The following is a 25,720-nucleotide window of genomic DNA, read 5'->3' as shown; positions in this document are numbered from 1 at the left end:
GTGGGAAAAGAAGAAAGAAATGAAAATTTTAAATACAGGAAGAATACTGCAAAACAGAAGTTACAGAACTCCACAAAAACATTAATACAGATAAAAAATCTGGCATGTTTTATCAGAGGTTTTGTGATAAGCAATTATTTAAATCACAAAAAGATAAATTTTTGTGCTTGGGATAGAGAGCGGTATCTCAAATTGTGAATAATACTGCATACCTGAATGTGAAGACTGCAAAACCAACCAGCACATGTGAATATTGCCCAGCTGGACCAGAACTGTGAACAATAAAACACTTAGAGCAAGCAATGCTGGCTTTTGTTTTTTCTTCCATAAAACTGCTACATGGGAATAGAAGGTCCTCCCATACCTTCACAGGTCTATTTCAGTTTCCAAATACAGATCACAACAACCTAGGTTACATCCAGAAAAACATTCTCAAATAGATAAAAGCAAGGTTTGATACATTTTACTAATATATTACAGGACCTTTTGCTACACAGAATCTGAGGAAGTCAAAAGTTTTGTGTCCTGTTCCCAGCTCTAAGAGGGCTGTACAGTCTAATACTAAGAGATACAAGAATAAAGTGTTTGACATCTCCAACCAAAAAAAAAATTACGGAATTACGGCAGATGGATAATATTTGACTTAAAGTAAATGCCAAGACTACTCCAAAAAGTGTCCTCTAATGCCTTCTTTAGCTTTCCATTTGTTGACTTGTTAACTGGAAAGAAACAATAATTATTGTATTCTAACTTCTTTTATAAGAATTATCAAAAATTCTGTGAACTGAAAAAAAAAATATCATTGTCAGCACAAAATATATTTGGGCTAGCACCTCGCTTGCAGTCAAGTGCCCTTACCCTAAGGTAACTACTTCCTCTGAACAGAAAAAAGGTTCAAAAAAAGAAAATATCAGGAAGAAAGCTGAAATTAGTCAAAGTGAGAAATACTAACTTAATCCACACATTTAAAGGTTTCATGTTCGAGAATTGAATAAAAAATTATTCTAAACTACCTTTCTTAGGGAGATAACGCAATATAACAAAGCTATCCACTAATAGACACTTTATATGTTTTAGGCCTACCTACTAATCCATACTTGCCATAGCTTCATCAGTAAGGCACAGCTGAGGTCTGAACACAATAAGGTAATAGGGTAATATAAACAGATGGATACATTCCCTCAAAATTAGTCATTTATTTTTAGTGCAGTATGTATAGGCAACATCTGGCTGTAGATATTAATCTAAAAATGTGTTTGCATAATGAAATAGCACCCAACATGCTTTTTCTCTGGATCATCTTTAGAGAGAAATGCGGTAAAATAACTGTTCTAATCACTGGAAATATCCTACAGGGCGTGATGGATGAGGCAGGGATTTCCACACGTATGCTTGCTCACATATGTTGATTTGGGTAACATTCTTTGAAAGGTTCTCCATGGCACTGCTGCATGAGTTTGCCAACTCTCTGAAAACAAACACAACTGAGAAAACTCAGGGCACAGAGAGAGCAAACGCAAAGTGCAATGCTCTGACTGTACTTCCAGTTCTCAGATCCTCCATTCAATTACTGTTTCTCATTCTCACTACTTTTAGTAGTAGCAGTATCTCATACTAACAAAGTGCCCCTTAGTAAAAGCTGTGAAGAACTGTCTCATATTTCTGGATAAATTTTATATATAGGCCATGGGGATATTAATTTCAACACTATCAGTTTAAAGCTGTATAAATATACACAGAGAGTGGGAAACAATGGCTTCAGTTTACTATCCAAGAGTAAGATACATTACTTCCAACTCTTGAATCTACATCTCACTAAAGGATGAAAGTCAGATCATGCGGGTTCCTTATCTGGACATTTTTGTATCATAACCTGTATTTGGGTTGGATTTTCAGTTCAGCTTCATTGCATGTTTTGGAATCATCAAGATATCTCTCTGTTCTTGTAGAACTAGTAAATTACATGTATACCTGATAACCTTTATGTTAATATTGGTTTTGTAGGAGTTTTTGCAGGGAGACTGATCAGGTAACTATGTTTCAAGTAAAAAACTTTGCAACTAGATAGTAATTTAAAAAAACTAGAAGAAGAACAGTGGGATTTTTTTAGACAGAACCCTGAAGTATTTATTAGCAATTGAAGTGGACTTCATATTAGTGCATCCTCATACTTAAGCACATTGTCAAGCTTTAAAAAACACAAATATACCTCAATTATTAATAACTTAAATTCCTTTCAAATACACATATATATGGTATATCCTAATATATATACACACACATATGTATACACAGATGCACTTGTGAAAAACGGAATTATGGAAAACTAAACTCTGCAGAACTCGGTGGACGCACTGCTTCTCAAGAAGAAGGTAGCCTGCAGTGCAGGATTCATTTCGCAGTAGTATCAAGGTAAAGAGACGTCATTACTCTGTACCGACCCCACAACAGCCCACCAAAATGTAATAATACTGGTCTGTGATCACAAGAATAGAGATCTTGCTGTTTTAGCTTTCTTGCATTAAAAACCAGGATAAACTGTCCCTGTCAGATAACTATTCTCCAATTACACACCAAAAGTGTTATTAATACTATTTTTACAATATGAAACTTAAGAATGAGCCATTTTCAAATAACAAGTGAAACTTATTTACAGAAACATGGGATCAATAGAACTGCATAATATTGTTTTCAAAAGGCCTTCAGAAGTAAAAATAAATAACTCGGAAGTCACATTCCTCAAATTCCCTTTTAATTCCAAAGTACAACAGAAAGGCATTATGAAAAAAACAGTATTTCCCTTCTTTCATTAACTCATCTGTAACTGCACTGAATTCAATAACATTCCTCTGCTATTCTAAGCTTGAAAGGCATGCTCGGGGTAAAGTGTTATGTTGGTATAAAGCACAATGCCAGACTGATGTGCTGGACAAAAGTGATCAAAGTTGAAGTAATTTTAGCCAACGCACAACTATTCTGCTGCATTATTCTACCAGAATGACATCTGTTGAGCAACTCGTCGCAGAATAAACTAGTTGTTATAGGCAGGCCTAGCTGGGTAGGGGACCATGTAAGACTTAGTAGAGTAATGTTTGATTAAACAAACTGCTTGAGTTAAGATCATAACTGGATTTGGAATTCATGCCAGAGTAGTCCTCTTTCAAACAACAAGCCACAATCAATTATTTAAGATAAAATAAGCTTGCTTTTAAGTAACGATTTAATTTTAGTTTTGTTTAAAATAGCATTATGAAAGCAGACTGCAAAATGTTTTAGTGACTAGGAATATTTACCACTTGAGTGCAGAAACCCCCCTTTTCTTCATTAACTGACTTAATTTCAGTTTAAAGTTAAAAATTCTGTAAGGAGGAAAAAGTCCTAACAATTCAAATAAAGCAGAACCATAAACTGCTTCTTCACTAGGCCACTGAAATAAAAGCCTTTGGCCCACTCTTCACACAACTGAAAAAAAGCACAGTAAAGGGATGAAGTCGGTGTTAAGGCTTTTATAAATTCACATGATATTGATAGGAGGAACAAAATCTTCATAAATACGTGTAAAGCAAACTAAGTTCTAGTGCCATCCACTGAGCTACATTTATTGGCAAACTTGTTGGTCTCCCACCTTTGATCAGCTTGAAATACGAATTGGTGGTATTGTCTTTGTGCAGCTCAGAATTTCTTTTCATAATGTTCAGATGCCATGGTGACTGGCACATTACTATGGCAGCCACCCTTCAGATTATAATCTCCAGAATATACAAAATCATTTAAAAACAAATTAAAGGCACATCTATTTGGTTCCACAACTCAGCTGTGAACAGTATCAATACAACCATTTCAACACACACAGAAAAATAATACCCCGTATATTTCAGACATAATTTTACTTAGAAAATGCTGTTATAATTCCTGCAGAATGCCCTGCCTTGTAGCTATACACTGATGCAGGAGAAGCATGCAAAGTTTTACCTTCAGCACATTTTCACCGCTGTTAGAAGGGAGTTAAAATATTAAACAACTTTTAATATTTTAAGAAAACCTACATGGCCAAAGCAGCCAACACAGTGAGAAAACTTCTCAGATATAGGCAGTCTTACTTTCTCATCTTTCACTGTTTTTTTTCAAGCAGGTGAGTATGTAGCTTTAAAAGTAAGATTAAACACAAAAGATACACTTTGTCTGTAGATAGGAAGTTAATCCAACATTCAAAACTCTTCCATATCTATATTACTAAGGATAAATGAGGTAAAATGTATCACAGGACACGAAGCACAGGTAATGCACTGATGACTGCCTTCTGGTGGTTTCACTCAGCAGGAATAAGTAGCTATTTTCTTATCTCTGAATGAGAAAAATTTGAAATCTACTGTCAAAAATAAAATAAAAATCTAACACCAACCAAATTGTTAAAAAAATTAAATTTATGCTGAATCATCAAAGAACTGTCATGCCTGAATCTGTATCTTTGAATCACAACAAATCACAACAAAGTTTAACAGTAGTTTCCCTCAGGCTGTTTTCCGCTTATGCAGGTACAAAGTTAATTGAAATAATGTAGATAATGAACTTTTGTTAGTCTTATTATAAAATATAATTTATGCAAAGCTGTAAATTGGCTGAGATGCTAAAGACTGTTCCAGGCACATAGGCAGCATGAAAGACAGTGCAAAAATGAGTGCATGAAAGGCAGACAAAAGGAGCAATAAAGTCAGAGGACTGTGAGGAATGTGGAATGTGAGTTGGGGGACACGGGGAAATGAGATCAGATGCAGACATAGCAAGGTTGCATGGGGCACCGACAGTAAAGCAAGAATCTTGACTTTGACATTGTAACAGAGAAGAAGCCAAGACAAGTAAGCAAAATTTTCAGGAGACAGCAACGATATAGATGGGGCAATGACAGAAAGAAATGCAAAGTAAGCAAAAGCCTTTTGGTGAAGAAAGATGGAAAGAAAGGACCCAAAGCCAGCTAAAGCGGTAGCCTTCAAGGTTATAGAGGAAAGCCTCTGCCAGACAAAATTCTGACAGCTAGCAAAGAGCACTGGGAATCTGGCAGTAATACATAGGAAGCAGGGACAGAATCTACCAAGTTCCTAAACATAGAGAAGTGTCAAAGGTGATAAAATGGTGAATTTGAAGGGATAATGATGTTTAATTATGTTATCAATAGTTATGAACAAAAAGATGGGTCAAATAAATGGGTAATTTCAGTTAACCATGGACTAACAAGAACTATTAAAAATAGAGAGATGTAAAACTAGAGAGAAAAATTTTCTGAATCAGCATCTCTGCCACAACCTTTTGCAATAGATTTGGTCTGTAGTAATAGTAAAGACAAAGAACAGAAACAGAAGAAGTTAAGAGGAGAAAATGAAAAACAAAAATAAGTGATCCATATTGAAAATTTTCCTGTAGCAGAGAGCAATTATTTTGCATTTCATCAGGAAAAGGCTATCAGCAGACAACGAGAAAATTAATTTCTTAACTTCAAAAAATGGTATCTGCAGTAATTTTTAGCCAGCAACACTCAAGTAGAATATATTCAGATAATGTACTGTATGAACTATGACTAACATTAGCATCCAAACCAGAACTCTCAGGGCATTTAATGCAAGATTCATTTGGGGGGAATGGTATAAGCCTGCTCTGCTTACAATTTTGTTTGCCTTTTTGTATCTCCAATACACAATAAGCTATATTAAAACATAAATAACAAAGGTTACTTAAATCAGCAAATTTCATTTTAGTGTAGGTTTTACTTTAGAAACAATAATGCAATTCCAAAGACATCAAATGATAACTGGCCTCTTCTAGCAGCTGACTGAAGTTGAAATTATGGAATGCTTTCAGTTAGTGAATTAAGATGTCAGAATTGGGCTATTTTTAAATAACAGCATCTGTTTCTCAAGAATGTCATGCAACTGAAACTCTCCAAGGACAATTCACTATGCTAAAATGACTATTTACATTTACATGTATACTCAATTCAGTCTGCTGTAATCTAAAGGAAAAAAATACACTTACAACCTAAATATTTGAAATGAATACTGAAGGCAAAAGAACTCCTCTCCTGCCCAAGCCTGCCAACCAAAAGTCAGCTGTGATTCAGATTCAGTGGTTTTATGAAATACACAAGAACTCTAATACATGTTTTACTACAGCACATTCTTTAATTAATTTTTTATTTCACAGCTCTTCCGTTAAATTAATATTTTTGCTTTTCATACCTCCAAAAAGATTCTGGTCTACTTTTATTAAGTTTTCCCCTTTAGTAAGCTAAAGCTTTGAAATATCTTTTCTTGTTTAATGCAGAATAAAAATTCATTAAATTCTAACGTAATTTGGTTTAATTCAGTGTCTGAAATACATGACTTGCTTATTCAATCATGAAAGTAAAACTGAAACAAAAGCACCAAAACTTTTATACCTCTTGAAAGTAATATTCTCTTCCCTCTAATTAGGACTGTTTCATTTCCAAATTAAAAACACTATGCAATTTCAAACCTTCCTAAAGGACCCCAAGAGAACCTAAATGTCCATTGTACGTCAGCCACATACAATGCAGAATTCATCAGCAAGTTACAACACAAAAAATCAGTAGAAAATTTTCTGCTAAGTATTTGTGTACCACTTTCCTGCAATTAAATACATTTTATGTGCAAAAAACCACTGAGAATCCAGCTTTCACTTTAGAGCATATGGAACAGTGTTCAAATCAAAACAAATCCAGTTTAAAATCCTCTTAAAAATGGCTTATTGTACTGTAGTATTCAGTAAATATTGTGCCAATATCTTCATTAGAAAACCTGTTGAATTCACTAGGTAACCACTCGAGTCTGGAAAAGACTGTGTGATTTTTTGCAACAATTTGCTGACAAAATGTTCGAACAATGAAGATTAAGTCACATTAAACAATGAGCAAAACCCAGCAAATGCGTCTTGATGATTTCAATTCTTTAATTTCAGTATCTAGAAAAAAGAGATTGGAGTAGATTATTTTGCCTCTCATCACGGGAAAGGTGGAGTATGAACTTCACATACCTAAGGATTAAATGACTACTTGAACATAAACAATCCACACTATTTCCAATTTGAATGATGAGGCAAGGAGAAACAAGGTAACTACTAAAATTAAGTGGCTGAGTAAGTAAATGCAAAGTTAATATATTATTGTGCTATTATGTATTTTAGAATGGGGAAGGGGAGGTAAATTTTCAGGAGAAAGAATTTGTAAAGAGACAATAAACTTAACAGAGAGATGATTCACCATAATATTTTAGTAAAAACTATCTCATTTAGAAAAATAAGATACTACATAGGAAGACAGACTTACCAGACTTCCAGAAAGGCATATGGATTCTTTATGCCCCAACTAAGCACTTCTATATAGCCTCATTCCCCCAGATTTATACCCATCATAGTGAGTCATCAAACAAAACCCAAAACAAAAATGTTCATTGCGTTTTACTGATGTAAATTCTTGAAGACTACAGACAGTCCTAATTACTTATTTAATATACTACCGGCAAACATTAACTGTCCTAAATTTAAGAAATAAATTGTTTTATTCCTAAGCTAGTTGGCTCTGTTCTGTCTACTTCTACAGCTGAGAGGAAGACACCTTCAGAGACACTACCTACTCACTGTGTAGCCTCATTGAGCAACTACATGTCTGAGCTGAAACACTTTTTTAAATAATTCAGAAATTTTTCTTAACTAGAAGTTATAATCAGAAGCCCATTCAGTTTAGGAATCACCAGATTATTTACAATTTAAATGTAATGACATCTAAAATTTATTTCATTTTGTAAACACTTGTAAAGACACATTTGGCAGTTTCCTTTCAGTGACAGAAATGACATTGTGAATAAATTACTTTCAAAGATTTCATAGTTATTACTACTTCATTACCCTCTATTTCATTCATTGGAGTTCACATTTTAAACTTCTTAAACAAACCCTTCTTGGATGTCATTTGACCTTTTTTTAATGGGTCTGTGCCAAGTTAGCATCTTAACACCACGACTTACAATAAAATGGTCTGCTGAGTAATGCTAGTATATTTTTGTGGTTAAAACCTACGAATTTTGAAACAGAAAATAAAAGCAAGGCTTCAACTAAATGTTTGTGAATCTTCTGACATGTGAACTTCTGATTACCTCATGCAACATATATCTATACCTACAATATAACCTGAAAAGATAAACATTCCAAGCACATGAGATGTTCCCTCAAAGATGTGGAAAGATATTTTCCCAACCTCAGCCTCCTGCCCAGACAAGGTCTGAGGCCTGAGAATAAATCTGAGCTCTCTTCAAGCTAGCAGATACTATTTTCCCCACTGCTTTGCATCTGGCCTTTTCCTGGGCGGCAGCAAGCGGCAAATGTTAAGTATATTCACTATATTACATTATTCACTATATTCAAATTCTATATACCACTGTTTCACCATCTTTAAAATGTTGTTCTGCTTCTCAGTGCTTCAGTTTTCTGCCAGCGTACATGAACATTTTAATTCTGTGGAATAAAGAAACCTCTTTGCTGATCTCCATCTTTAAATACCTAAAATTAGCTGTTCTTCTAGAAGAGCGTTACTGCTAAATGCAAGTTACAACCTTCTGAACTTGATGTAGAAGTTACCGATTGCTGCTATATGGCCTGCACTGTGCAAAGGTTCAGCCTACATAATTATTATTATTCATTGCTTGTAGTGCCTAGGAGACCTAATTGTGATAATCCCCTCTGAACTTAAAACCGCATGACCCTTTGAATTTTTTAATAGGAGGTTAAAAGAAGAAACAAATTCCTACAGAAGAAGGGAAAACACATTCTTAAGAAATCGAGGCAAGAGACACGAGTATTTAAAAAAAAAAAAAAAGAAAAAAATCATTTTAGCAGCACACAAGGATGAGGTTGAAATAGGGTATGAAAGAATTAAGAGTGTGAGCTAGCTGTGACATTAGAGATTGAAAGGAAGATGTGATTAGGGTTAGAAGAGATCAAACAACAAAGACTTAGTGCCAAAACAATTTTATGAATTTATTTGAAAATGCCTTAAAGACTTCTACTAACAAAATAAAACTGATGATAATAATTGAATTTTTTTGTTTGTTGGTTCTACATATAGTGCACTAACACAGAAAGATACATTTTGAAGTCCTAGGGTTTTTTTCCATTCAGTAGGAATGATCATTTGAGAAAAAAATTCAGGTTACTAATAAGTATGTTAACTGACCTTTACACATATTATGAAAGACAACAGGCAACTTCTACTAAGTCATCTATTACCAGATCGCTATCAAGAGGCAACTACTCTTTTGACAAAGCACTCAATTGCAATATAAAGGGTAAACACAGTTTCTAATATTGTTCCCCCAAGGAAGGATATTGGTTTGTGTAGAAAACAGGAGAATTACCCAAATTATTAATGCTACCATCCCAGTTCCAGCTGCTTTTATGTCTTAAAATGTTGACAAATTGCCAAACATCAGGTATTTTATTTCCATTAAAAATTAACATTTTAAGACCCCTTTAAAAATAGTGGGACAAACTCTGGAGGCAAATACTCATGCAAGATCCTGCATCTGGAAGGAAAAATGAGACCTTAGTTTCAATATAGAAACTTTTTTATTATTATTATTACTTTTAGTTACCACCTTCCAGAAGATTTCAGAGTGCTTCACAAAGCATGGCAGGAAAACTATGTGAAGTCCAGAGTGTTATACTGGACTCAGCTGCAGCAGTGTACAAGGCTGTAACACAGCTGAAGCTAGGCAGATTGTATAATAAAGAATATACAAGCCAAATTAGGATATCTCCAGGAAGAAGGCATGAAAGACTAACAAGAAAAGCACCGCAAATTAGAAAAGCAATAATTACCAAGATGAGTTCTATGATCTTTGGAGCTAAAAAAAAAAAAAAAAACCCATAAAAAAAAAATGACAACCATTAGTTGAAACAGCTGGCGTACTAAATGCAACAGAAGACTGCACCAGGGTAACAGTTTGTATCTGGGCTAACCTGATCAAAAAGATCATCAAGAGTCAAGGGACAAATTATTTCATATGGATTGCATACTTAGACTTAAGAGATAATTCTAATAAATTATCCTAGTGATTTTATCAGTAACTTGGAGAAAAATATACCTTGGCACTTACTGATCATGCAGTTAGGGACATGACTGAGGGCAGTAACTTTCAAGATTATTAGTATTCAGAATTTATATGAAAACACATTTTAAACTACTAAATACACTCTGTGCATCCCAACATCTCTCAGACTTACCAGAATCTACTGTCACTACCAGGTAATGGTAAAATATGAACAAAGGCTGAGAACTAAGAAAAAACCTGTATGCCAGTTACACAGGCTTGATCCCACCTTGTCCATTATCACATGTGCATATAGTCAGACTGCTGCACAAAAATTGTAATTTTGCAGCTCCTGTCTTTCAATCTGTTCCACTTCCTTTGTCAGGAACCAGTATGCAAACTCTTCAGCAAAAATCTGTATTATACTTTCCTGCATCTTGTATTAGCTGTGTTGTTTCCTTTTTAAGAAAACTCTTAATGAGTTTTATCATAGCGAATATTTTTTATATAGTTAGGTTTCCACTTGTAAGAGCCTTCAAGATTATTTCTAGTGTTTGAATTATCATTAGAAGTGAAAGAGATACTTGACGTGATTCTTGCCATGGAAAATAGATTTGTTAAATTTTCACGGTTGTCATGTTCTGAACAAAAGAAAAATTTAGACAAATTTATTTGAAGAAAAACAACCTAATCTTCATTTCAAAAGAAACTGATTTGCAACAGCCTAAGCATGATATATACATATATTGGACTTTTATCACTTCCCTACATTCATTGATATGAATGGTAAAATAAACAGTCCTTTTAGGAACTAATAAGGAGATGAATGGTAGTTAGATGTCCAATTCTCGCTGCATTTCATTATACTAAAAAGCACCATTCATATTCATACTGGAAAGGGGGGGCGAATTCACAACACCTACCCACCCTACCCAAAACCCCAAAACTTTCTCTCTTCCAAATTTATTTACATTTTGTCCAATGAGAGACTAAATCCCACTGCCTCCCCAATCTGAATTACAATAACAAGACACATTTCACTAACAGTATCTTCCCCTGCTCCTACCCAAACATGTTTCAGAATAAAAACTGATTCAGTTTCAGTTTTAGAAAATGCATAAACTACATGTGCTTCAGAGACAATCCTTATTTTAAGTGATAAGCCTACCAATTTTGGTTTAAGAAACAAATATCACAAAATCAGTATTTTATCATGTGTTTTTTACTTGTCCCTAAACAATTGGTAAAACTCTTTTATGAAAGGCAGCATGTTTTATTGTTACCAGAGACAATAGAAAATCTATTCAAATATTTTTACATGGTTAATTATTATAAAATATTTGCAAATTTTGAACTATTTTGGACGTCTAGCTATGAATTATGTGACAGAAACTACCACAGTTGTCCAGAGAAGTACTTTCATGTAGAGAAATCCTCCAATACAATTCAGTGTTTTACTTCTCTCTTCCAACCACTTTTACACTTAAAGATCACAGCAAGCCTGCTGCTTAGAGAAGAGAGATGGGTAGGCTCCCTCTGCAGACCTTTTATTCCCATTGCCAGTCAACAAGACACATCTAAAAAGGAAGATGAGTCACAGATCTGAAATGTCTTGCACATATTAATTTCACCAATACTGTACTGTTGCAACAAGACAAAGCTATTAGTGGGACCTGCATCGCACCTTCCAGTGTAGCTTGCAATCACATCTGTAACCCAAAGGAAAAGTTACGTGTGAAAAACATTTTCTCTAAAGACTTTCTGGTATCTTCACCACACAAAAGAGAATACGGATTACTCAAAACCCCATCCATAACTCAACAGTTGACTTGCTTGGTTCACCTATGTTGTTGGTATCAGGTAGTTGGCAGACTCTTACATGTCAGAACTCTGTATAAACTCAACACTAAACTGTGATATCTTTCTCATTCACTGTAAGCATGAATTTAATAAATTATTTTACATGGTTGAGCTTGAATAGACATTCTATTATTGTTATTCTGACTTCAAGTTAAAATAAATTACAGAACACTGTTTACTGAGCCATTAGCTAGCTTTCCACTAACAAAAACATTTCTTGGTACTTCCTCCATTTCGTTTTCATGTCTGCAAACTTACCATTTCCTTTGGGGTTTTCTTTACATCAACAATATTCAGAAAGAATCTGAGATTAATTTCTGCTTTAGCCAAGGAATGGCTATTAGTTTCACAATGGAAAAGAAAATTATGCAGACAATCTGCACAGTGTATTTTATGAATGTCAATATACACACACTGAGGACAAATATAGTTACTAATATCGCTACATTTAAGGTATACACATATAAGTTGTCCAATCATACTATTAACAAGCACCTCTCCCATATACATACACACTTTTTAAGAGAAAATTCAGTCTATTTATCAATTCACTAACAAAGCTGTTCCTTAGCTCATCCCTGCCATAACCTGCTCTATTCAGAAACATATGGGAAAAGACATTAAATAACCAGTGAAAACCACAGACTTCTGGTATTAGTGCTACACATTGCATACCCCTATTCATTATTCCACCTCCCTTGTTTAATCTATCATTAAGACTCAGTGACCCTACACTAAATTTAAAGCAGATCCTTCCTTCCTCCCATGCCTAAATTCACATACTTTTCTAGTTGGGGATGCCCTCGAGTATTAGCCACTCTACAGGGTTTCTCTAATCTCAGCTCTGAACTATGTTGTGCTATAGAACCAAGAAATTGCTGGTTTACATCTTTAACTATGGAATCTTCCACCAAAAAAACCCTGATTTACTTAATAAGATAGAGAAAAATCTTTCAGTTAGAACATATTTAACATGTTAAAAAAATTATATATATTTCCCTCTAGATTATATTTATTTGCATTAGAAGCCAATATGAAATAGGTTTCTCAAAAAAAAAAAAAATCAAGAAAACAAGGAGATGACAAAAAGAATCAGATATTAGATTAGCTTTTGTTTTTTCTTGTAGGAATTAAAAATATATAAAACACAAATATGAAGACCTCTACCTCTTTCATTTATTTTTATTGACACAGATTGTACTTCAGCAGTAGTGGCAGTACAGATGAAAATATATTAAGAGTTTTCTGAATAAGGGACAAAAATCATTATCGTTAACATCTGTACATATTTATCAAATATACCCCTGTCTTCCTCTTCCATGATAAAGTGAAAATTTATCTTCAGAATATTTAAAATTTAAAGACAGTAAGACTGAGCGAAGCAGAGATGAAATTCTGTTGAATCAACAAAATGAATCAGGCAAAAGTGCAATCAGAATACAGATTTTTGTCTTTACAAAAAGAAGCCATACGATTTTGTTTTGGTTTCATGAATACTACTATTTCTATCATATGTTTAAATGTATTTAAACATATTTCCTCAAAAACTAGAATAGAGTTGAAAAGAACAGCTGCAACCTGACCAAAAACCCCAACCCGCATTCTCTCTGGCTTTTAGTTCTTTAATTTCTGTAAGTCTTTCTCAAAAAAAATCAGCACTTGAACTAGTGGTAGGTGTACATGAGTTGTACGTTTTCGTAGAATACAAAATAATGATGGGGAAACCAAATTAGTAAGGTTCAAGTTGTCAAAAATCACATTTTTCTGTATGCAGGCTATAAAGGGTTATTTCCAAATCCTGTTCTCTATTAGAAGTTATCAGATAACAAACGAATGTTAGAAGCAGTTAAAATAAACACGCTGAGAGCAACACTGGAAAACCTGAAGTCAAGAGTTCTATGCAGGTGCAAACACAGGAAGATGAAGGGAAAGCATTACCAGAGAATGAGAAAAACCAATGAATGGGAACTCTATAAAACTGGTACATAGAACAATTTGGAGATAAAAATTATCTGGAAACCTCTACAATGAGGAAGATTTCTTTATAAGCAGCAACGGATTTATGAAGAAAAGAAGTCCTGTTTGCTGAACCTAACCTTTTTATCACAGGTGTAGCGGCACACTCCTGCCAAAAGCTGCTTCACATCCTCGAACTGCATTTATGACAGAAAAGCTGACAAAAAAAAAGTCACAGAAGCTGTCTAGAACAGAGCATTTTTCATAAGGGGGAAACCTTATTAGGAAAGTTCCCAACTTCATTTTAAGCTTTTCAAGATGGGGGGATGAGTCCATTCATTCTTACTCCCGCTGATTATTCAAATGAAACTGCTATCAGGAAGCATGTTTTGACTGGGAAGATAACCTACAAGACCCTCAGGACCTCTGCAAGAGAGCAACACATGGCCAAAAATCTAAAAAAAACTAAAATCACTTATACTAACTTGAAAGGCAGAATTTTCAGAAAGGTGGATAATTCAGTATTCATAAAAATATACATGCAAAGGCCCAGTTCTGCATTTTGTATGTAGTTCAGGTATTCTTCCTGAGCTGGACTGGCTTCCAAAATTGGTCTGGTTAAATTTTAAAAAGTTCATAGTCCACAAGGCCAAAATCACATTTCCCATTAAAATTCCAAAATTTTAAAAGAAAACTACATTATCTTGTTCTACTAAGAGCGCACAACTGAGTTTCTTTCAATACAGCAAGAATGTATTCACCACATCTTCAACAGTGGCTACCTTAGCAAATTTTCTAGCTCAAGTAACCCAGGAACCACACCCTGTGGAAATCACAAAGCTGTTTCATGAAAGCAGGGGTCAGTCTTTCTTGGAATATACAACTATATGCAATTTCATTAGTATTTGACCAAAACACTACAAGGAGTTACCTCTTCTGTAGATCCCAGTCTTTACAAAGCTTACGACTGCTATGCTGCAGAACAGCAGCGGCAAATGTAACGACCACTTCAGAAAAAGAGATAATATGAAGCTACTCTAACCATTTTCATTACTCTACTGTGCAAACTTGCCATTTCACTGAAACAGAAAATTTTAAAAAAAAGTTAATTATTTATACATACATATTATTTTCTCTGCATTCTACAGTCTTAGCTTGACACGCAAGTCTATTGCATAAGCAGTGAACACTATTCCATTTAATGAAAAAACTTGCTTGAATTGAAGGTTGTTAAAAACTCAGCTACTCACTTCCCCAAAAATACCTCCAATGCTGCACAGAATTAAGAGTCCCCATCAGAATTACTTTTTTCTCTAAATTAAGACTAGAAACTATGTATTACAAAATAATACTCATAGACAAGAAATATTAAAGATCAGAAAATATCTATTCAGCTCAAATTAACACATTCCTGTAAATCAAAGAAAAATCTATCCTCACTTTTGTTCCTGTTACAGAATTATCACTTCAATAACCAATAAAAAGAAAGATCTAATGAGGTATTTCAGTACCTCCCAAAGAAATATTTTCAGGTCTGCTTTTCTTTTAAGTGCTTGAAAGGAAAAGAGTAATGAATTGTTCCTGCTCAGTCTTTTTTATTATTCTGTTATAACAACAAGAGATTTACACCATCTTTATTTTTCACATACTTCAAGATACCTTTTTATCTCACTGAAACAATGGCAAAGGAAACCTCTGACCAAAAAGGACAGTTATTTAACAGCAACAAAGAAGTTCTGCTTTCAGCAGAAACCCTCCTTGTTTCATGGGCTGTGATGACAAAGACTTACTGGGTAGCTAACAGTTATCTGAGAGCTCCGCACTCTAAGATCCAGGACATAATCCAATATCCCTTGTAAGAGCTTTCCATGACAGACAAGGATCTAGACTTCTACCAAAAACTAGGTCATTCAACTGCACCTTGTTGAGTCTCCTGGACTACTTCTACCTATTAGGATGAACATCCACTACTGGAGACAAGTAAGCACCCTCTGACCCTGAAAGCATCCACATACATCAATGGATCTGAGATGGGGAAGACAAATCTGTCAGAGCCCAGCAAGAACAAGCCAGAAAGTTCAAGAAAGGACTGGGAGATTTTGCTGGTCATTCACCTGCAGAAAGAGTACGCCCTGGATCTAAAATTGTTTCAAATGGGACAGTGACATCATAATCACCTCTTTCATGATCTATGTGAGAACACTTAGAAGAAAATTAATTAGAGGCACATCCAACAGATCAAGAATGCCTATAACAGGCAGGCTAAAGAGATGTAAGGTCTGGAATAGATTCATTAGCGCTTTTTTTGTTGTTTCTGAAACTAAACGATCAGCCTGGAAAGTTTTGAGTATATCCTCCAAGGTCTCATTTGTCAGAAATGCTCCACATCAGTTGGCACATGAACAGATGCACCAGAAGGGAACAGGCCTTTCTGAGAGGCCAAATGCTTTCTAAGAAAGAAGTCAAGTCTCTGAACATCCTTGCTAATGTGTGATTATCACCATGACACTAGGGTACGTAACACTTCAGCACACACACTATCAAGAGCAGCTGAAAAACATGCCCTAAAGAGCTTGTGATGCTGCCTGGGCGAGTGAGCAGTCAGTTACCCACCAATCATTAGAAAAGGGACAGAAAGCCATGTATCCTGTCACATGGATGGCATGACTGCTACCAATAAATCTGGTGAATTTATGCTGTAGCTTTGTGTTTCTAAGTACCACATGCATGAACAGCACTCCTGACACACTCAGAGTCAAAGACAGCTCTCGGACAAGAAATGAGCTGCAATATACAGACAGGAATCTGGCACAGACTGACCTCCTCAAGCAGTGAAACCCAGCTCAGTAACATCAAAACTCTTCACATGAATGTAAAAATAACGGCATTCAGACACCTTATTTTTAAAACAAGTATTCTCATCTTGTATTCTTTTTAGATATTAGGAATAGTTTCTGTAAAATCCTCTTCCCTTGAAATAAGAGGCCATTATTAAAGCCCAATGGATTAGAAGACCCAGAAAAGGCTTGTCTGCAGATGTCTTGTGAAAACAAATTCCTGAAAAGCAGAAAGAAAAAAGGTTGCTGAAATGGCAGAAAGCAAATGAAAAGCTAAGAGCTGCTAGTAATGGTGTCACAGAGACAGGCATTTTAAATTGCAATTCCAGACCAGAAGAAACACGTCACCAAAGGTATGGAGAAAATGGACAGATCCGATTTGAGGGGAAATAGGTCACTCCTTTCCAAAATCTTCAAAACTGTTTTGAAGTTGAGATTGAGATGCCAGCTATTGAATATAGGTCCACCTACAGAGGCTTTGCCAGCGATGATACACTGAGGACTCCATCATGATTTGAAAGGAAGCCATGGGAGCAGGACATAATTCAAAGGCATCTGCAACTCATTCTGCTGTGTATCTTTGACCTTGTTGCAGACTCTGAAAGCACAGAATCAATCTATACCTGAAGAAATATCTTCAGTTACTCACTGAAATTCAAAAGATCGTTTGCATAATCGACAAAAAAGATCCTATTTCTACAGTTTGGTATACAGGTAACGTCAGAAAAACGGGAAGCTTCTGTTCATATCACCATCTCTTCACTAGCAATACTCCAATCCTGACCCTTGGAAACAGGTCACTAGAAGATTATAATCTCGGATAGACATTTTGAGGATACGCTAGTGTCACATTATTGTAAAAACACTTACAAATACACATCATCCATTAGTCTTGGGAAAGATGTAAATCTAACCTATGAGAAAGTTCCAATATCACCCAAACAAACAAGCTGAACAGTCGAAATTACAACCTTACACTTTTGTTTTTAGTATCTGTCTCTGAATCAGAAGATCTTAAGACATGTTTACTGTGCAGGGATAGAAAAGGATAGAAAAACCACATTTCAGAATAAAAACTGTAGAAATACTTGCAAATTAAACGCCTCTTTTTACTTTCATCAGAGCTTTCCTTTTAAAAAAGAATCAATAAAGCTTCACAAGAATAAACTGTGCGTGGTTGTTCTTCCTGCATCAAAATCAGTGCCAATTAAATTCTGAACCCTAAATCTTTATTGTTTCCGCTGCTAACCAGAACAAACACTGTGATTTTCTGAGATCCCAGGCTGAGACTTGCTGTAGTAGCAGTTAGAAAAAATATTCTTGTTTTGACTTGTCTGCTGGGTAAACTTGACATTGAAGCTACATGGTGGAAAATAAATGCATGATACCAAGATGTTAATTTTACAGAAACACTTAACTTTTGTGACCACAATTAACACTCAGGGGAGGGGGGGAGCCATTGACAGGGCTACTTGGCTCCTGCTTCTGCACTGCTTCTCAGGCTCCTTTTCCAAGCAGCAGCTCGTCTCCTGCAGAAGCCAGGCTGTCACTGACCCCAGGGGCTGCCTTCAAAGCAGAACATGGGGAGGAAGAGGGGAGCAGGATCACAGGGAAATAAATACAGCTATAAACTGACATTAACTCCCAGCTAGGATCCAATACAGAAGTCTAGGGCAAACGGCTGCTAAGAACAGCTCATGCTCTCCTCGTTCTCCTACCCTCAAGCTCTGGGGACACCTCTACAAGGAGGGCAGCAAGACATCACTCCCAGAAGACACCAACAGTTTTGTGGGAGCTACATCCTATTTGCACAAGCAGGCAGGAAGACAGAATTGGCCCTAAATTTATAATGCTACAAGATCCTCATTTTTCATAAAATAACCAGAAAAGACCTATCTTAAGGTGCATTTTGGGAATACACCTAGTTTTGTTTTGCATAAAACACTGCTCCACATCTCTCACTCCATTCCCTAAGATCACAGAACTGTCTCAACACTGAACTCCAAAACACCATGAACCTCATAACGCAGCAGAATATTTTCCAAATTTATTCTGAAACACTGACATTTATCACTAAACTGAAAGAACTGAAAAATAATTACACAACAAGTCATCATTTTAACAGTGGTAGAACATGGATAGCAAGTTTACATAAACTAAAAGTATAAACACGTGTTATTTATGATAGATATAAACACTAAACTTTCTAGTAATTTCTAATATAACATTAAATTTGAATTACTAGGCAAAGAACAGAGTGCAAAACTGACTTTTTTTTCCTTATTCCAACTGCATTAACAGTAAGGTAGCCATGATTCACAAGTAAGAGAACAAAAGAATGCAAGGAATTGAAAAAGAGATTTAAAAAAATCTGAAAAGCTTTTTTCCTATGGAACCACCAAAGTCAGTCCTTTTGGCTGAACAAGAAAGTCATCACGGCAAGAAATGCAGGAGGGGACCCTAAATACCTTGAAGAACATGCCTTTTTTAAAAAAAACTCAATATTATTATAAAGGTAATAAATTTGTGTTACATAAAACTGAGAGAGAATGTAAAAGGCCCTCAGATAAAAGTCCTTATTTATACACTTGAGCATGTGCTACTTCAGAGGGAAAACTTGAAGCTCATTATATGAAGATGATAGGAGCACTGACAGAAGGGCATTCTTACAAGGTTTACTGCACGTTCCACATTTGGCACTACAGTACTTTGTGTTTATATAATATTTTACAACCAGTATGGCTGGTTTTAGTATAGACTGTAGCTTGTACTTGCTTGCATAGTGAAGATGGGGCTCCTGAGGGAAACCAAAGATTTTACTGTGTTTTGTAAATACAAGGGGTTTACTATGATTTATTTGCCATGTATTAACTTAACAGGTTGAACTATTCTTTTTAGCTCACCAAGGACAAGACTTAATTTGCTTTAATTTCTATTTAATTCCTCCGCGGTTTATGTTCAAGTAGAACAAACTGCCCTTTAAGTAAGAATGTTCACACAACAGTTCATATTGGTTTAACTAAACCAGATTAGAAGTACACCTTTATTTTAAAACTATGTAGTGTTTTTGCACAAAACAGTTCTAAACTGTAAAACACTATTAACTAGTGTCCTATTCTCTTAAGTTTTTCTTTTCACTACAACTCAGAAACATTCATAAAGGTAACATGGGAGTTTTACAATGGCCTGAGATTAATGGCAGCCTCAAAAAATGCCAACTAACTACTGACCAAACCCAACTGTTTCAAGGATATAAATGCCTATAAAACCTTAATAATTAAGTAATAAATCCCTTTGAATCAATATATTTGGAACACTAATTCAAAATGATTAAAGAAGGAGATAACATTAAGAATTAAAATGCAGAGCACATAATATGTAAACATCAAATACAAAATATTATTAATTGTTATATACTTCTCATGTATTTGCACTACACACATATTTCAAATGCAAATATTAATTTGGAGAGAAATACCTACTGTATATGCACACACTGAAACAGTTTGCTCAGCTATACTGCTTCAATGATTATTTGACAAGTTATAGCACCACAAGCTGCTCATTTACATTTTCAACTTTTCTGTCTGGTTTTTCCCTTCTGAAGATGTTAATAAAACAACTGTTTTACAGATGTGTACTAACAGCTCCTCCTCTGAACCACAAGGATACTCATAGCTATGCAAATTCAACATACAAAGCGTACACCAACAAAAAGACACCAGAAATGTAAAAACTCTTCTTTTCTAAATCCTAGGAAAGTGTAATTTTAGTGAACTATGGAAGTTAACACAAAGAACAACAATTCAGTTGATACAAAACATTGTCATTTGATATTCATATAATCATCAGTGAAAATTCAGTCTCTGTTTGAAAAGCTAACGTGCAACCATTGTACTGAGTAATCCCACACACACAGGAACAGTTTTCAAGTGCAATTCAACATACTTAGCACTCTGCATTGCACAAAATAAGTATAGAGCATAAGTTTAAAAGTTTCTGATTACAGTATGTTTTTCTGCATTGTAAGGACAAAACAGTATTTTGAAAAGTTAAATCAATATGGCTTATCTGGCTTTTCTTAAACAAGCTTCAACGAAGAAATTCTTAAAAGCTTTTCATTAAGAACTGCAAGAGTCAATAAACCAGAAGATGAAAAGCAGGAATGAGAAAGCAGTGAAAAAGACGACATGTATATGGATTAGCCAAAAATAAAAAGAGGAAACCAATTTCTTAAAAAAAAAAAAAAAAAAAAAAAAAAAAGAGAGAGACATGGTTTACTAAACAAGCAAAATGACCTGCAGAGGAGAAAATATAGATGGGTCTTTGTCTGATTTTATAAGTCAGAACCAAATTATCTTAGATCTGACCTATGAACTGACAGAATTCAAAAGACACAATATGAGAACTGAAACTGAATTCGCAGTTCTCTTCTTATACCAGTGTCTTGAGACAACAGATGCTTGCTTCAGACCTGAATGCTAAAATTATCCTCCACTTCAAACAGTTTGCATTTATGTTTCAGAAGAAACATTTGATCTGAGTTTTATTCCTCACTTCAAACTGATCTTAAGAAAAAAATGGAACGAAATACAATGCTAACATACTCCTCTAATGGAAAAACTATACCTTTGGGTATTCAAAAGCCTTGTTTTACTGTTCATGTTGATTCTTTGCATGGCTACTTTGCAGCAAGTTGAAAATGCACAGGAGGTGAATTTTTCACTTAATCTTTTGTTTATTTGTTCCCATTCAAGAATTTGACCACCTGTTTACAGGATTATTGAAAAATGACAGTGTTTCTGCTACAACGGAGAACATTTCCCAATGGTGTAAGATTTGAAAATTCTTGTTTGCACCAAAGGACCAATGCAGACCCAGTCCTTGTAGGACAGAATTGCACTAGTGTTTCACTTCAAAAATGCACTCATGATCTTGTCTCCCTTAGCATACTTATGCTTGTATGATGGAGCAGTCTCAAAGCACATACCATTAGGATCAAACTAAACCAGAAAATGCATAATTTTTAAATTTTAACTACTAAGAAACATTCAATCTGCAGGACCAGGCTAGAAATGGTCACTAGTAGAATGCCAGAAACATAAACAGCATGGATATTAGATCCTCACCATCAACTAGCTTTCTATGCAGACCTCCCATTGCACTATCCAGCATGCTAATGTATACACAGCTGTAAAATACTTAGTGTTCTATGGGAAGATTTAAGGAGGAGAGTGAGGACACCTCCATGGCAATTCAAGTTTCATCTCAGTCTATTACTCTTAGTTCATCAAAAAAGAAACTTTCATCCTACCCAGACCTCACAGAATGCTCTAGAGAACTTCCATATTTTTCCTTGATCTTCTAAGTCCCAACACTGAATTATTAATGTGGACCTGTCTGACTTGACAGTTTACCTTTTGTATCAGGGAGAGAAGTTTCACTTTACTGTTTTGTACTACAAAAAAGTAACCTCTTCCAGTGTTCTGTTGCTGCTTTTTGTGAACATCTGAGCTTTCCCATTTCGTTTGTCTTAGTCCTGGCTGGCCTAGGCTGCCCTGTGGTCACAGTTCTCAGCTGCAGGCTAGTCTTTTCTCTGCCAGCCCAATGACAATGCATAGAATAATAAAATAAAAAATAATTAAAAAAAAGAGACTGATAAAACCTTTTAAGCAGACTGAGTGAAAGAGACAGTTATAGGTGAAATTGTGAACACACAAAACACTCCCCAGATTAATTTAAGCACTTCTTACACTCCCCACTTTTGAATTATTCAGAAAGAAGTCCTTGTCTTAGAAGAGGAACTTTTTGTGGGTAAGTGCAAACAGGTGTTTATGCAAGACACAGAGGGGAGATATTAAACTGAAATTCAGTTGATGGTTACAGAGAAACTAATAATGGAACACAAACATATCTCACAATGTTTCTTAAGTAAGAGTTACTGTTTTGAAGTTGCCGAGTTCAGTAAAAGGTAGCCTGTCATCAGAAGTAAGTAAAATAAAACCTCTGCCTTTCTGTTTCTCCTGGAAGAAACTGTGGAGATATTTGGGTGCTGCATTTTTCCCTGATGCTGTGAATAAAATGACTGAAGTTATGTCAGTTCTTAGGACTGATTATTGCCTTCTCCATTTCCCTTTGTTGGGGCTGGAGTAAGGTATATACAGCTATGCCATGTGATACCAGTCAGTCAAGACTTACCGCCATAAGTACAGATTTGTAGAAAGAGTTCTCTCTTTCTTACAGACTAATTGTAGAAAAACAGCAAAAAAAAAATCCTTGTTCTTTGTACTCCTTCCCTTTCTTTCTTTTATTGCTTATCTGTCTTCAGTATTTGAACGTCTTGAGATATTCTTCTACACTTACAAACTACAGTAATATAATTTCCAGGAGAGCTACTAGATACTGCATATACCAGGTAACAGCTACTAGATAGAATCACCTTTTCGGGGAGGAAGAGGAGTGGTGAGAGTTAACGTCTTTGGTACACCAAATCTCTGATGCTCACACCCTGTATATATTGCTGTGGAGTGGGGAAGGCAAACAAATGAGGTCTCAAAGTTTCTATCATTGTATTAAATCTCTTCATTCCAAAAGTATCATCCCCAAAGAATCAACATTAGAGTGTACTATGCTGCATATGGCACAGTCTGTGAGACTTTCTGTAGGTAATCCAAGGGAAGAAAAGGGGTGGGGAGGCGGGTATCAAGATTTTCTAGTTATCTCTGCCTTACAAAACATAATTCATAAAATAGGTTAAGTCTTTACAGCACTGTTCTGCACTTTCTATCAGCTGGGAAGACTGATTAAAAAAAAAAAATCCTTTTCTAACAAAACTTAATACGACTTCTTTTTAACCTGATTCAGTAAGAAGTAATTCATTAACATATCCCTGGCTATTCACAACCTCTAGTTCCCTAAATATGACAAGAACAAACCGCATAATAAAACAACAACAAAAAGCCTTTTTTTCACGATTCAACCCCCTTTCCAGTCAGTACCTATAAAGCTCCTTTCCTTCCCTTTTCACAAGGCCACATTACCAGTCCTTGCTCTGGATGGCATTTTCTTGATACTGCTAGTTGTCCTACCCTCTTGCCTCCCAGTTTCTTCATATTTTCTACCTTTTTACCAGTCAAATAATACTTCACATAACAGTAGCCACAGGAATCTCAATGTGATTCTGTTTCGGGCAGTCATATGTGTGTGGTTTCGGGGTGAGAAACAAGCTGTTTCAGGTACCTCAGGGTCCGAAGAGAAGCGAAAAAAGGCAGAAACTATCAAAGTCAACAGTTTTGTCCAAACAATAATGGCAGCACTGCATATATGTGTTAGGTCTTGTGGGGTTTGTTGTGGTTGGTTGGATGTTTTTCTAGGGTGGACATCAAAATGACGTCTACTTAAATCCACTAAACTGAGCTCAAGAGGAGCATAAAAATAATCAAAGCTATTTGCAAAACACAAGTCAGAGAGCACTGAACAGAAAGCTCCTCTCCTTCTTCCTGTTTCTCACTACTGGAAAAGTGAAATGTAAAAATACAGAAGCAAGTTCTGCAGAACTAGGAAGCAACCTTTGGTCAGAAGGTGAATGAGCCACACCTTGAGATGACAAAAAATAAACAGATTTCATATAGGAAAACACCTGCTTATACTGTTCTCGTGACCTACTGTGAACACTGTCCTTATGAGATCCTTAAAAGTGTTCAAGATCAAATGTTTGTTGACATGATATGCAGGTGACCACAAACATCACTCACGTTGACAGGATGTTGTGGCAGTTGCCCCTCTTCTGGAGGACTTGGTTTTCTTGTCCATTCTTTTTAAGCCTAGTTTTTTCCTATGGCTTTGTCTAGCTGCACTTTAAGGAGTCTGCCTCCACCATACCCAGAGGAGATTTAACTTGAGAAACATCTCTACCCTGTTTTAATTTACTTCTACATCCCTACAACAGTAGATGCAAGTCTCAAACATCTTCTTGTGCTATGCCTACTGTGATGCTTCTCTAGTTGGAAACTGTGTGGCTTGATTTGTATAAACATTAAACATGGGATTCTACACTACAATTTTGTATTATTTCTGCTGTCCCCCATCATCTCCACTATCTCCCAGCACTACTGCTTTCAAAACAAAGTACGAATAAGTTCACTTTGGTCTGCTAACCTAGGCAGGGAAAAATAAAGTAGATTCAAGGTTTGGTACAAACCCAAAAATTGTGATCAAACTACATAGTAAATTGTTTGTCTAAATCTTTCATGTATGATGAAAGATTATTATCATAATTCATTAGCAAATTACAGACTTTGTAATGTAGGCAGTCACAAATTTGGCTTTATATCAATCATTCTAGACCAGCTGGGTAGAAATTAACACAACTCTGGGATACATAAAATGAAGTGCTCTTTCATTTTTAATTCGCTGGAAACTTTGAGGAAAAAAATGGAAGCTCTTTCAAAAATGTCAGTTTTCCCTGATTTTTGTAAATCATTCAATTTCACTGTAGAGATACAGAGATACAAGTACACATATATGGAGTGTATGCAATTGAATACCACAGGAACTGCTCAATCAAAATAAATAGAATATAAAGTATATGTAAAAGAAAAGCAGTGCCATTTTTAAAAAGTCCCTTTCTTTCATTGTTTCTGAGGCAGTCGTATACATCAGTGATCACATGAAGAATTATTAAACAAACACAAAAGCTAATAGCTTAGCTACTCACAAGATACAATATTGTCAAAATTCCTGCTCTGAGCTTTTTCAGTCTACCAAGATGACCTTGTACAAAAATGCTTGTTTTGATTGTGTCTACTTTGCCTAAGCTACAAGGCCATGTATAGTGACAGCTGCATTTGAGAGCAACTTAAAACAAATTTCATCTTAGTGGCACCTAATCCAGAGACTGGTACAAGCAGCATGGAAAAGTCAGTGTCAAAATTAAACAATGAAGGCTTTTCTAGGAACAGATGCTTTTGGCCT

The 25,720-nt window shown here is 35.4% G+C and overlaps 1 protein-coding gene across 1 annotated transcript in view; it reads right to left on the bottom strand.

Annotated features, from left to right (window-relative positions):
• Positions 1 to 25,720, bottom strand: part of FAF1 (Fas associated factor 1) — a 171,571-nt gene that overhangs the window by 85,596 nt on the left and 60,255 nt on the right. The window lies entirely within an intron of this gene.

This window comes from Falco rusticolus, chromosome 11, assembly GCF_015220075.1.
Source record: "Falco rusticolus isolate bFalRus1 chromosome 11, bFalRus1.pri, whole genome shotgun sequence".
NCBI classification, from domain to species: Eukaryota; Metazoa; Chordata; class Aves; order Falconiformes; family Falconidae; genus Falco; species Falco rusticolus.
Note: the sequence above shows the minus strand (reverse complement) of the source record. Positions and strands in the feature narration are given on the sequence as shown.